The sequence below is a fragment of the Molothrus aeneus genome, chromosome 4, assembly GCF_037042795.1.
Source record: "Molothrus aeneus isolate 106 chromosome 4, BPBGC_Maene_1.0, whole genome shotgun sequence".
In the NCBI taxonomy this organism is placed as follows: Eukaryota; Metazoa; Chordata; class Aves; order Passeriformes; family Icteridae; genus Molothrus; species Molothrus aeneus.
In genome coordinates, this window is record NC_089649.1 from 30,740,078 (window position 1) to 30,751,661 (window position 11,584).

Here is an 11,584-nt window from a genome sequence, read left to right on the forward strand (position 1 = left end):
TGCCCACCACAAACCTACATCTGCATACCACCTCCCAAATGAAAACAGGCAAAATGACATTGTCCCTTCAGTAAAACCTGCATGTGTTCTCTCTGACTCCATCTTCAGTTTATTGCTGCATGGTGCAGGGGGGAAGGGGAGGAGGCCATTGCACTCACTGTGGCTGTAGGTATTTTTCTAGGTCTGGGAGCACTTCACAACTTCCTCACTTATTCTAAAGAAAACAACATGCACAAAAGTGCTCCTGCAGGGCCGAATATGGAGTCTCTCTCAGGCTCAAATCTCAGTTTACACCCATAGAAAAAAACATATTGCCAGCATGAGCTCATGACAGGGTGATCTCTCTCTGAATGCTCATTTTGGCTCATGCACTTGGAACAGCTTGCTGTTTTCTCTGTAGCTCAGTCGTGCGATATTTCACCTCACTCTTCATCAAGAGCCAGGAGGGGTCTGCAGTGCAATGGAATGAAAAACTAACAGCAGTTTTAATTTAATGTGCATTTCTTTTATGAGATGGCCTTTTGAAATGATTGACAAAATTTTTATTTTCATACACAAAGCCATTCTCTGCTAGGGGAAGAGTTCAGGTCTGAATTTTCTCTTTCTTTTTTCTCTCTGTCATGAATGAGCTTTCGGTCTTTGACACAGGCTGTCAGAATTTCATTGCACTAAACAGATTGTTGGCAGCTGGTGGGAAGGTAAAATGAATTCATCTACATTGAAATAATAGTTTGTACTTTAGAAAGTGGCATTCATTTACAAGCCTTAAAGCTCTCTACAGATGTGAATGAATGAATGAAGCTTTATAGTGATCCATTGGAGGGGTAAGCAGAACATGTACTTTTCATGTAGGCACCTGACTTGTCCAAGGTTAGACTAAATGCACCTGAACCAAGATCTACTGAAATCAATAAAACATTTCCTGCAACTTCAAGGCATGCTGAGCTGAGAGCTAAGCTAGTGACAGGAATAAAAAATAATTCATAACCCTCAAATCTCTCTTCTAATTGCTATTTTAGGCTACTTTTCTTCCTTCTGTTTTAGAACAGGCTTAAACCAGAACATCAGCCAAACCATGAAAATTTATTACATGACAAAATGATACAAGAGAATTTGCGTTAAAGATTTCCAGAAAAAAAAAAACAAACCACATTGCAAGGATAAATAATAGCATTTTGTGGCCAAGATAATATTTAAAGGAAATCAGAATGAGTTGAAATATTCCTAAAGGCTTCTTTGCTTGAACACTAAAGCCTTTATCTGAAATTTTTATTTACTGCAACAACTTTATGCCATTACTACCTAGGTTAAAAGCACAGGGCTATAGCAGAAGTACCAGCTAGAATTCAGGACCCAGTAGTATACCAGGGAATTGAAAAATCCAAATCACTCCAAACTGTGCACTGTTAGGCTGCTAAACAGATGCAAGTCTTTAGCAATGACTTCAGCAATGACTAAAATAATCTTTTAATTTAAACCACACCTTTTTAATTGCAGTAATTGCCATGTAGTCACTGTAGGATCCACTTGGAAATACAGATGTCTTTTAACTACAGGGAAGCGAATTATCATGGGTGGGATTAGTCATACCACAGCAACAGGAAGATACCCAGTTGCTCTGAAAAGACAAGCTTATTTACTTGCACACAATACCATCCAAACAGCTCTACTGCTTTCACACCCAAGCTGGGCAAAGCAGAACTGTTAGTAAAAGTTTGGGACTTCTCTACTCTGCAGTCAACAGCATCACCAACATTTTTATCCTACCAATTATTTGTAATATCTGCTCCTGCTCTGATTTACATGGGCTTCATATTAGCTGTGGTTTTATTTTCTCTAGGTGGTCACTTCACTGCATATTTAAGCTAAATGCAGTACAGTAATGGAGGATTCCCTCAATTACCGGCTAACCAGAGTCCTGCAACAGAAAATACCATGGCATTAACTTCATCTTCTTTTGTAGTAAACTCCATAGATTTAGGACAAGCACCATGGAGGATATGAACAATAGGAATGCTGAAACAGCAAAAGAAAATTCCTGTTTTCTTGTCCTCCACCCCTTAACCTATCTCTGTAACCCTATAAGGCAATGTCATGTTAACCCCTTACCCATTGGTCAAGCTTGGATCCTTCCCAACCCTATAAAAGAAGCATACTGTACCCCATTAGGGGAGAAAGAAGAAGAGCAGAGACCCTTCACGGACCTCCCCAAATAAAGCCATCTTCGTGGAACAGCCTGCGCCTTCTCCTTCTCCTCTCTCTCCGTCTGCTGCAGCCTCCAGCCCAGGGCACCACTACCTAGCAAGCAGAGCTGAAATCCTGAGAGCTTGCAATCACTATAGAGCTGATAATCACCATGCTTGCTAGATGGTAGCCCTGCAGCCTTGGCACGAGCGAGCCAGCTTCGGGCACCCAGTCCCTACCCAGGGACTGAGCTCCTGAGCCCTAGTGCTCTGCTTTATGATAAGGCCAAAAAAGAGGCTTTATTATTCTTTCTCTCCTTCCCCAAGTTCCAAACCACTTATTCATCCTCTGGAGATGTTCTGACCAGGACAAGAATGGAAGTTTCTTCCAGAAACAGAACAGAAATGGCTCTCCATCTACCCCTTTTCTCTCTTACATTAGCAGCCTTCCAGGCTGAGGGCCAGCCCTAACTGGCAGCTGAGCCAGGAAAGGACAAGCTCCTTTGGACTGTTGGAACTTCCCAGGCCAAAACTAACATATTCCAATCAAGGCAAGAGGTGGCCAAAGCAGACTGTGGAGCACAGGCATTGTGCATTCACAGGGGATAAAACCAGCCCATAATGTCCATGGGTATTGGTTTCTCATCAGGTAGAAGATGCATCTTCATAAGGAGCATGTCGAAGGAACCTGATGCTGGGAGGCAGAAACCTGGCTGAAATGTCAAGGTGTGTGTCCACAAGGATTCTTCAGAATCTCCCCACACCAGGTAACAAACAAATAAACCCCCCAAAGATCTCCTGGCTACTAATGATTTCTTAAGCATTTAGAAATCCAGCCAGAATGAGGTTGGAAGCCCAACTAGGCCTTTGGATCATAGACTTGGAACAACCTAAGACACACATCCTCAAAGGGCAAGATACTCTGCTTTCTCTGCTGATTACAACTCCCATCCAGAAAACTCACCTCAGCCTCCTTCAGATCTGGTTTCAAACATTTTCTTCCCATCTGTGCTCCTTTCTCAGCTAACCCTGTGCAATGCTGCTGTTGATGGATTACACAAAACAGAGATACAAGATCAAGTATGTATTGTTAATGTGGCAAAGACTCTCCCATCCATATTTCTTTCCAAGGACCCCAATATAAATGAAGGCTGCTCCCCCTAAGCCAGAGAACAACAATCCTTGTATATTCTCTACAGGACTATTTTAGTTCATTCACGAATTATCATAACATATAAAAACATATGTAAAAAGTATCGGATGAAACGTCTGCCTGACTGGAGTCAATGGCAAATCTCCCATTTACTCCAAAGGGACAAAATTTCATCCACTAAGTTCCAAAATGAACATTTTCTGCCTACATTTTCTTGTATATATATATATATATATTAGGCAGATGCTCTGTGTTTGCTCAACAGCTAAAGAAAGTTATTCTTTTCATGCAAAATGCAGTCTTGTCTCCCCTCTAGAAAACAGACTTTAAATAATTTCTTCAGAAAATAATACCAAATTGTCAGGGTTTGTACTGTCTAATCTGGGTTTGGCATAACAAAGTGAACTCACTGGCTGCTAGCCCTGCCATTAATAGTAACAGCACAGTTTGGGACTTCTCTTTTGGTTTTCCACTTGCACATGCCTCTGTGTCCAATTTCAAACACAGTTAATCAAGAGGCAAGGAATAAATGGCAAAGTGGAAAGGTTGAGGATGGGGAAATGCATCAAAACTCTTCTCAGTGAGTAAAAGGGCAAAGACTTGAGCACCAGGGAGATTAAACTGGGGCAGAAAAATGTGTTCAGAGAGGATGCCTGGCCATTCTGGCAGCAGTTATGACTTGCTTTCTTCTGCTCCTCCACACAGGTTGTTGCCCCTCAGCCACAGGACAAGATGCAGGCCAGCATTTCATCTGCTCCAGTTCACACCTCTGTGAGTTAACCTCAGCTGGCTGCCTCAATTTGCACCAATAAACTGGACAGTGAACCACAACAGGCTGGGACATAGGCAGGCTCCTGCCAAGGGCTGCCTCTGGCCTGGCATGGAGGGCAGGCACGTACATGGGTGTTTATCCAGGGATTGCAGCCAGTTCTCCCATGCACTCAGGTCATGGACAGCAACATGGCATATCCAGGGACATCAAACTGCTGCTGATCACAGGTAAAAAACTCCCCAAGAGGTGAAGATAACTGGGAAAATAGGTATTTTCTGGAGGAGGATGAAGAGTGTTAAAATTCTCTCTTGGGAGACTTTGATTTCCTACTAAATTACTCCTCTGTGAACTCATGCCTGGCTTTCCCTCTGCACATCAATTAATGTATTAAAAAGCTTCACCAGACTGCTGGGAGATGCAATTCACTCTTCAAAACCTACATCTAAAGCAGCCATTCAATGCAGGGAGCTTTTGTATGCCCAAGTTCAGAGGCCACTTCACATTTTTTTACCTGCTAGAGAGACAAAACCCTTTGACTAATATCTCAGCCTGGGGATTTTTCCCTCTTTGAAGAAACACAGAGGAAAGGCAAAGGCACAACAACAAACCATGAGAAAATGGTTCAAACTGGAATTTTAAACTGGTGTTCAGTCAGAACAAATATTGATCCCTCGGCTCATCACTTTCTGAGGTGGGAAAGGACATGAAAGAAAGAAACAGTACATTAATGCAGTTAGAACATTTCAGAATTAATTGAAACACCCCATCCCAGCAAGCCCAGCACAGTCTCTCTGGCTGCCTCACCCCAATAAATATTTACTGATTGTAACTGATTATAATTTGAATTACAAAACTATTCAATGTGGTAGAAATCACCTCCCCTGTTACGACTAGTACAGACTGAGGGCACAAATGTGAGTGCAGAATTTGCTGAAGAGGGCTTATGACCAAAACTGCTGGCAGAGAAAAGACATTTTAGAAAGTGCAGCCATGAGGACAATGTAACTTTTAAATTTCTCTGCCAGTGTATGCTGGGTGGATTTATTTACCTTTGGTCCATGAGGCAAGACTCAAGACTTATCTGTTGCCTTAAATCTCTACTTAAGGGAAAAGAGAAAAAAATAGGGTTTGATAGAGGAAGCTTTATAGTATGAAGTTTGGGAGGTTAGATCCTATGGCCTTACTTCTGTGGTGGGTTTATAGGACACAAAAAGCTTATGAAAAATCTTACTTCAGTGTTACTTCTCAATACTTATTCTCCTGTGCACTTTTTATTTCTACTTCCTTCTGTAAAAGGAGAAGAAGCCCAGAACAGATGTGGAAGATATAGATAGATGGAAAGTGAATCAACCAGCCAAGAGAGATATTTCAAAAATGTTAGTGCTTCCTAAGCACACCTTGCTCTTTTCACCATCTTGTCCCTGGTACCTCCAGCATCCAGTTCCCAGCACACAGGGGAGGTGGGCAGAGTTCACAGCAGGCTTGGGCTCACACTGGGGGTTTCTGTGTGCAGTACCACACCCATGAAGACACATTAAATGATGTAAGCATGAGCAAAGCTGGCTCCAAGATACGAATCAAAGAGAAAAAGAAGGAAAACAAGTGAAAAGAAGGACATGAGGCAAAGACAGCAAGTAACACCAGTTTATCAGACCATTGAATGAGGGTGTCTTTTCATTTCAAATGCAGTATTTAAAAATAATAATAAAGAAACTCATCATATTAACTGAAGCAACTAATCAAAAACAAATGCATGGCTTCAATGAGCCAGATATGGAAAAAATGCCAAAGAAGAAATTTTGGCAAGACAAAGACTTCAGAGCAGAGCAAATACAAAAACACTTCCTCTCCCTCCTCCTGTTATGGGATGCAACAGCAAGGATCACCATACACACAGAATGCATATCACAACATTCACATCTTGATTTAAAAGGAGAAAAGAATGTGAAATAGGAACTACAAATTTAGCTTCCCAAAATTTATTCCCTCAGGAATGTGCATATGCTTTATTTTCTCCAAGCTCAATATCCAGCATGATAAATAGATGGTTTTGTGGGGTTTGCATGGCCAGGTTTTGGTAGTGTGTGTTGGTGGGGATGGATGATCAGGCAGCAAACAGCCCAAAGAGCTGGGCACATTTCCAAATAGCTGACACTGGCCTGCTGAAGCTGCTGTCACTGCCACTAGTTCCTAGGAAAGGGTGGCAAGAGGTGGGACATGTATGGAGCAGCACAGGCTGGATCTACCTCAGTACGTGTGCAAAAACCTTCAAACTGAGACATGGTCCCCAGGGCTGGTAGACTCACACCACCTTGAGCCCTGTAGGAAACATTTTGGATTTTAGTAGCAGAAATGCTTCAATACTAATATTTGGACTAATGGCCTGGATGCAAAACCATCCTAGCAACCTCCAGAGATTTGTAAGAAACAAGCTTTGCAAGCAACTACAGTCATCCAGCCCCTGAACAGGAACTAAGCATAGCACCATGGGGCAGGATCCATTTCTGTGCTATGCTTAGTTACTGCTCAGGCTGTGTATTTGCTTGGGACAATGATCACTGCAGGGAGGCAATGAGCAAAGCAGCTGTAGAATTTCTGTTTCCCAAACTGCATTGACCTTGCCAAACAAAATTTAGAAATCCAATGGAGTGAATCAGTGACACTTCTCAGTCCCATTTTAAATGAAAAAAAAAAAAAAAAAGCATATAAAACTATTTGGAGGAAAAATGCAACTCCATGCTCAGTGTGCCTTATAGTTGTGGCAAATTATTGATCACAACCATTATTCTTATTGTTGTGATGCTTTCAGACAGGAGAAACAACAAAGTTGTCAGCAAAACAGCTGCAGTCTCTCTACAAATTCCACAGTGAATTTTAGAAGACATGATCCTATAAACACAACTCCAGTGTTTCCAGCAGGTGATCCCTTTCTAACCTCTAGGCATCAAGAAACCTCAAGAAACCCATTTCTTTTTCTGTAATGCACTCACTTCTCTTATGGTCTTTGGTGCTCAGGAGGGAAACAACAGATTATCATTTTATTCTGCTCAGGAGCCAACAGAGGCTTTTGGTAGGAGTGGAAGAAGGGGCAGAGCTCTGGGTTGGGAGGACAGTGATGTAGCTGTGTCTCTGCTCACCACCTCCTTCCATTCTGGAAGGGGCAGGCTGAGAAAGAGGAAGATCAGGGTGTGCACAGGAAGGAGGAAAGCAGCATCTCACAATGCTGACCACTGTCCTAATCAGCCTCAGCACAGGGGGAAATTACAGCAGTCTAAGCAAAACTAAAAGCACTGAAAATGAATTCAGAAAGCTGAGCATCAAATGCATTTTTGCAAGAGGCTAAGCTGACTATAACTACTTATCATCAAAATGTGAGGCTAAGACATTTTAATTTTACCTTTATTCTCTCTTGCATAATACAAATTATATTCCCCTTTTACTGAAAGGGAGAAGTGATTTCACGTGAACTGCATGTGAGAACATACAGGAAAATCTTTCAGAAAAGAAAAAAAAAGGGAGAAAGAAAAGGAAAGAGGATGAGGAAAGTGTATTCTTTACACAGGAACATTTCTAAATTCAACTACATACTACTTTGGTCCTGTCTACACTAGAGAAAAGCACCGCATTGAAAAAAAGTGAGAACTGACGTGTCTTAAAACAAGGAAAACAGTGTGAAAACACAGTGTTGCCCTGAGGTAGGAGTGACAACAGCTGTGTTATTTTAAAACATGCTGGCTCCTAGTGGTTAACTGTGAGGTTGTCCTGCAGAAAATCACTAGTTCTGTCTGTCACATCCCGCACACCTCTCCACACAGGTATCAGTTATCACCAGAGTTGTTTCAAATTAACTGCTGCAGTATAAGCAGGGTGTAAGGCACACACTTACAGAACAGCACACAGACATTTATGTTCTGGCTGTTCATTTTATAAACACACCTCACCTCACCATCCTTTCTGCCTTCCCTTTGAACAAAGCAACATCATTTAGGCTTTTCTTTTTGGAAGATGTATATGGAGATGCAATATCCTCCAGAGGAGAAAGTTCTCCCATTTTCTACTTGTGACTATTATGGGTAATGGGTCCTTGCCTGTGAGTTTTTCTTTTATTTCTCTATAGGTACTGTGTTATCATGACACTTGTATGTCCTGTAATATTCTTGAGTCCAAAATTTTAAGACAATTTAGAAGTTTGACCACAATTTGAAGGTCTTTATTACCTGCAATACTAGATCAGTTTACTATTCACAGCAGCTATTTATGGGGTTTAGGAAACTAAGGAATTGTGAAACAGAAAAAAGCTAGACATTTTCTCATCACAAGGACAGCTTTTCACTCAAAGCCATTTTGGCATTCCTCCACCAGAATATCCCCTGCTCAGCTTCACCAATACAAAGCATCTGCCAGTCAACCAGGTTGGCCTGAATGTTTCTCAGTGGAATACTGAAGTTTAGCAACTATTACTGGACACACTGCTGAGCTGAACATGTTAAAAAGATAAAAAACCCAGACATGATTTACTTGAACATCTTCCTCACTTTGGTTTAGGTTTCCTTTGTGTGTGCCTCATTCAATCTCAGGCTTTACTGCTTGCCTATTTTCTGTTACAAATGAAAACTGTTGTCAGATTTTGTTATTAAAACCAATGTGAGGCATTGTTAACAACCACTGGTACATCTTATACACAGTGTGCTGTACTGCTATGATTTCTCAAGAAAAATCAAGTAGGGTGAGAGGAACTGTGAGGATGGAGGCAGAACAATTATCTATCAACACTGGGTTGCATATCAGGTTATTCAGTCGGTATTTTCTGTCTCCAACAACAACTTCCCACCACAAAACACTCCCCCTGCATAGTTCTGTCAGTGTTTGATGCAGCAAGGCTGAACCACACAGGGACCTGAAAGAGCAATTGATAGCACTGCTTGCTGCACCTGGCCAACATGAAGCTCTCCAGAACAGCTGAGGATCTCACAGGTTCCTCAGGGATGTTGTTGATGGAAGAAGGCCAGGACAAGTTTGGGGGAAAAGGGAAAAAAGAAAGGAGTTATCAGGTCATAATTAATCAGGCTGGAGATACAGGCTAGAGATAGCTTCCAATTTCTTAGCAGTGTTTTCACCATTAAAGTTTCCCAAGAACAAAAACTGAGAAATTGAAACCTGTGAGAGAATACAAAACTAAAACTGCACTGCCACAGGGTTATGTTACAGGCAGTGTGTGGACCTTCTCTTCAGCGTGTGACTCTTTGAAACTCACTGTGCCATTTTAAGCACAGTCTTTCTAGCCTAATCACTCCAGAAAAACTGCATCACTGAACTGGCAACTGCATGGCAACTAAAATTGCAGAAACACCAGGAGCAGTTTTCTTTCCTCTCATATAATTAAAGGACATTTACAACCTCACCTAAAAATTAAAAAACAAACAAACAAAATCTAACAAACAAAAAAAATTCAAAAAACCAAAAATAATCAATCAGGTTTGCCCAGGAAAACATAAAAATGCACTTCACTACAATAATTTATGTAAGCAGCGAGCAATTTTATCTATGCTTTCATTTAGCTACTGTGATTAATTGCTAGTTACTTTCGAATTTCCTGTTAAAGTATGATTTAGGGCAACACAAAACTCCTTCACTGGGATTTTCAGTTCCAAATAGAACAAAGTCATTAACAGAATTAATAGATTCTGGTTGGTTTGCACTGCCAAGCTTTCTTTAAAAGAAACATGCTCATTAGCATGTTGCATGGGAAGAAAAGACATTGAATGAGCAGGAAAGAATTAATATACCTACAGGACATGAAATGTGACTCATCTGGCAGCTGAAGCCATGCTCAAATTTTTGTATGGAGCTCTTATATTCATAATCTATATTGCTGCTTAATTGAGAGCAGATCTCTAGTTGTCAGTGCAGGAAGTTTGCTTGTCAAGGGGATTTACTTGGAAATAGTTAAGTCCCATTATGATTTGTAGTCTTTTCCCATTAAAAAAAAAAAAAACAAACAACCCAAAAAAACCCACTTTTGGATGCAGCACAAAGGTTTTTCTGATTGCACAAATGTGACAGTGGTCACAGGGGTTTTCAGGACGAGGGAAGAGATGTAGATCTGACTCCATATTTCAGAAGGCTTGATTTATTATTTTATGATATATATATTACATTATAACTATAGCAAAAAGAATAGAAGGAAAAGTTTCATCTCAGAAGGCTAGCTAAGCTAAGAATAGAAAAAGAATGCTAACAAAGGCAGCTGGCTCGGACAGAGAGAGCCAGCTCTGCCGTGACTGGTCACTAAATCCAAACGTCCACACGAGACCAATCACGGATCCACCTGTTCTGTTCCACAGCAGCAGATAACCATTGTTTACATTTTGTTCCTGGAGCCTCTCAGCTTCTCAGGAAGAAAAAATCCTAAGAAAGGATTTTCATAAAAAGATGTCTGTGACACACAAGCTACATTCTTATCACAATAGTCTCCCAACAGCAATGCATCCTCTCAGCATGATATTTTGTGTCTATAAACTCACTTCTCATTCCTCAGCTCCCCATTTACCTGTCAGAAAAAAACCAAAGTCAGTGTTGTAAGGTAATCCCTACATTCAATCAGCTGTAGAAAAAATTAGTCTATTTTTTTAAAGATATTCACCATGCAAACTTTAGCTTCACTCTTCACACTTTACTTTTAAGCCTTCTTTAGAACTGTGCTTGCAAACACTTCCTCAGTGAAAATCCCAGTGCAGCTGCAAATCTCTCCTGACTTATCATTCTGCAGTGGTCCACAACTCTTTACCTGCCACTGACTTTTCTGTAGTATACTGAGTTATAATTTGGAGCATGAGGACACTGGAACATGCAGATACATTCAATACCTGCGCTTTTCAGAAATGCATTTATAGCTTGCTGTAAAAAGATGTATTTGCATCAAGGTGCCCACATTTTCATTTTCACCATTGGCTGCACCCACGTTAACACACTCTTGCTCCTCCATTCTTCCATTTATACTCATCTAATCCAGACACGCCTCCTCTACTCCAGCCTGCCACATAAATATAGCAAGTTTTCAGATATTTCTTTTCAGACATAATAGCTCTAGTCTCCTTTAGTCTTAATTCTTCCCCAATCTTTTTCACCTCCCTGAGAGGTTTCAGTTGATTACAGTTTTCTTATCTGGTCTCTGGGAAGTCTTATTTTTCTCTACGTGTAGCCATAATTCATACTGATGCTGCACTGACTTTCCCTTGCTCTGAAGGACTTAGCCCTTCATCCCTTCTCCTAGTGACGCATCACCTGGGAAAAAACAAGACATTTGCATCAGCATCTAAAAACTCAAAAATTGTTATTAGAGCAGAAAGAGTAAAGCTGACATGTCTTGCAGACATGCTCTCCCTAAAAAATAAAGCAAAGGTTGCAAAAACACATTGGCAGAAATGAGCATTTCACACATTACCTGCACTTCTCAAACACAGGGGGGAACGTGTG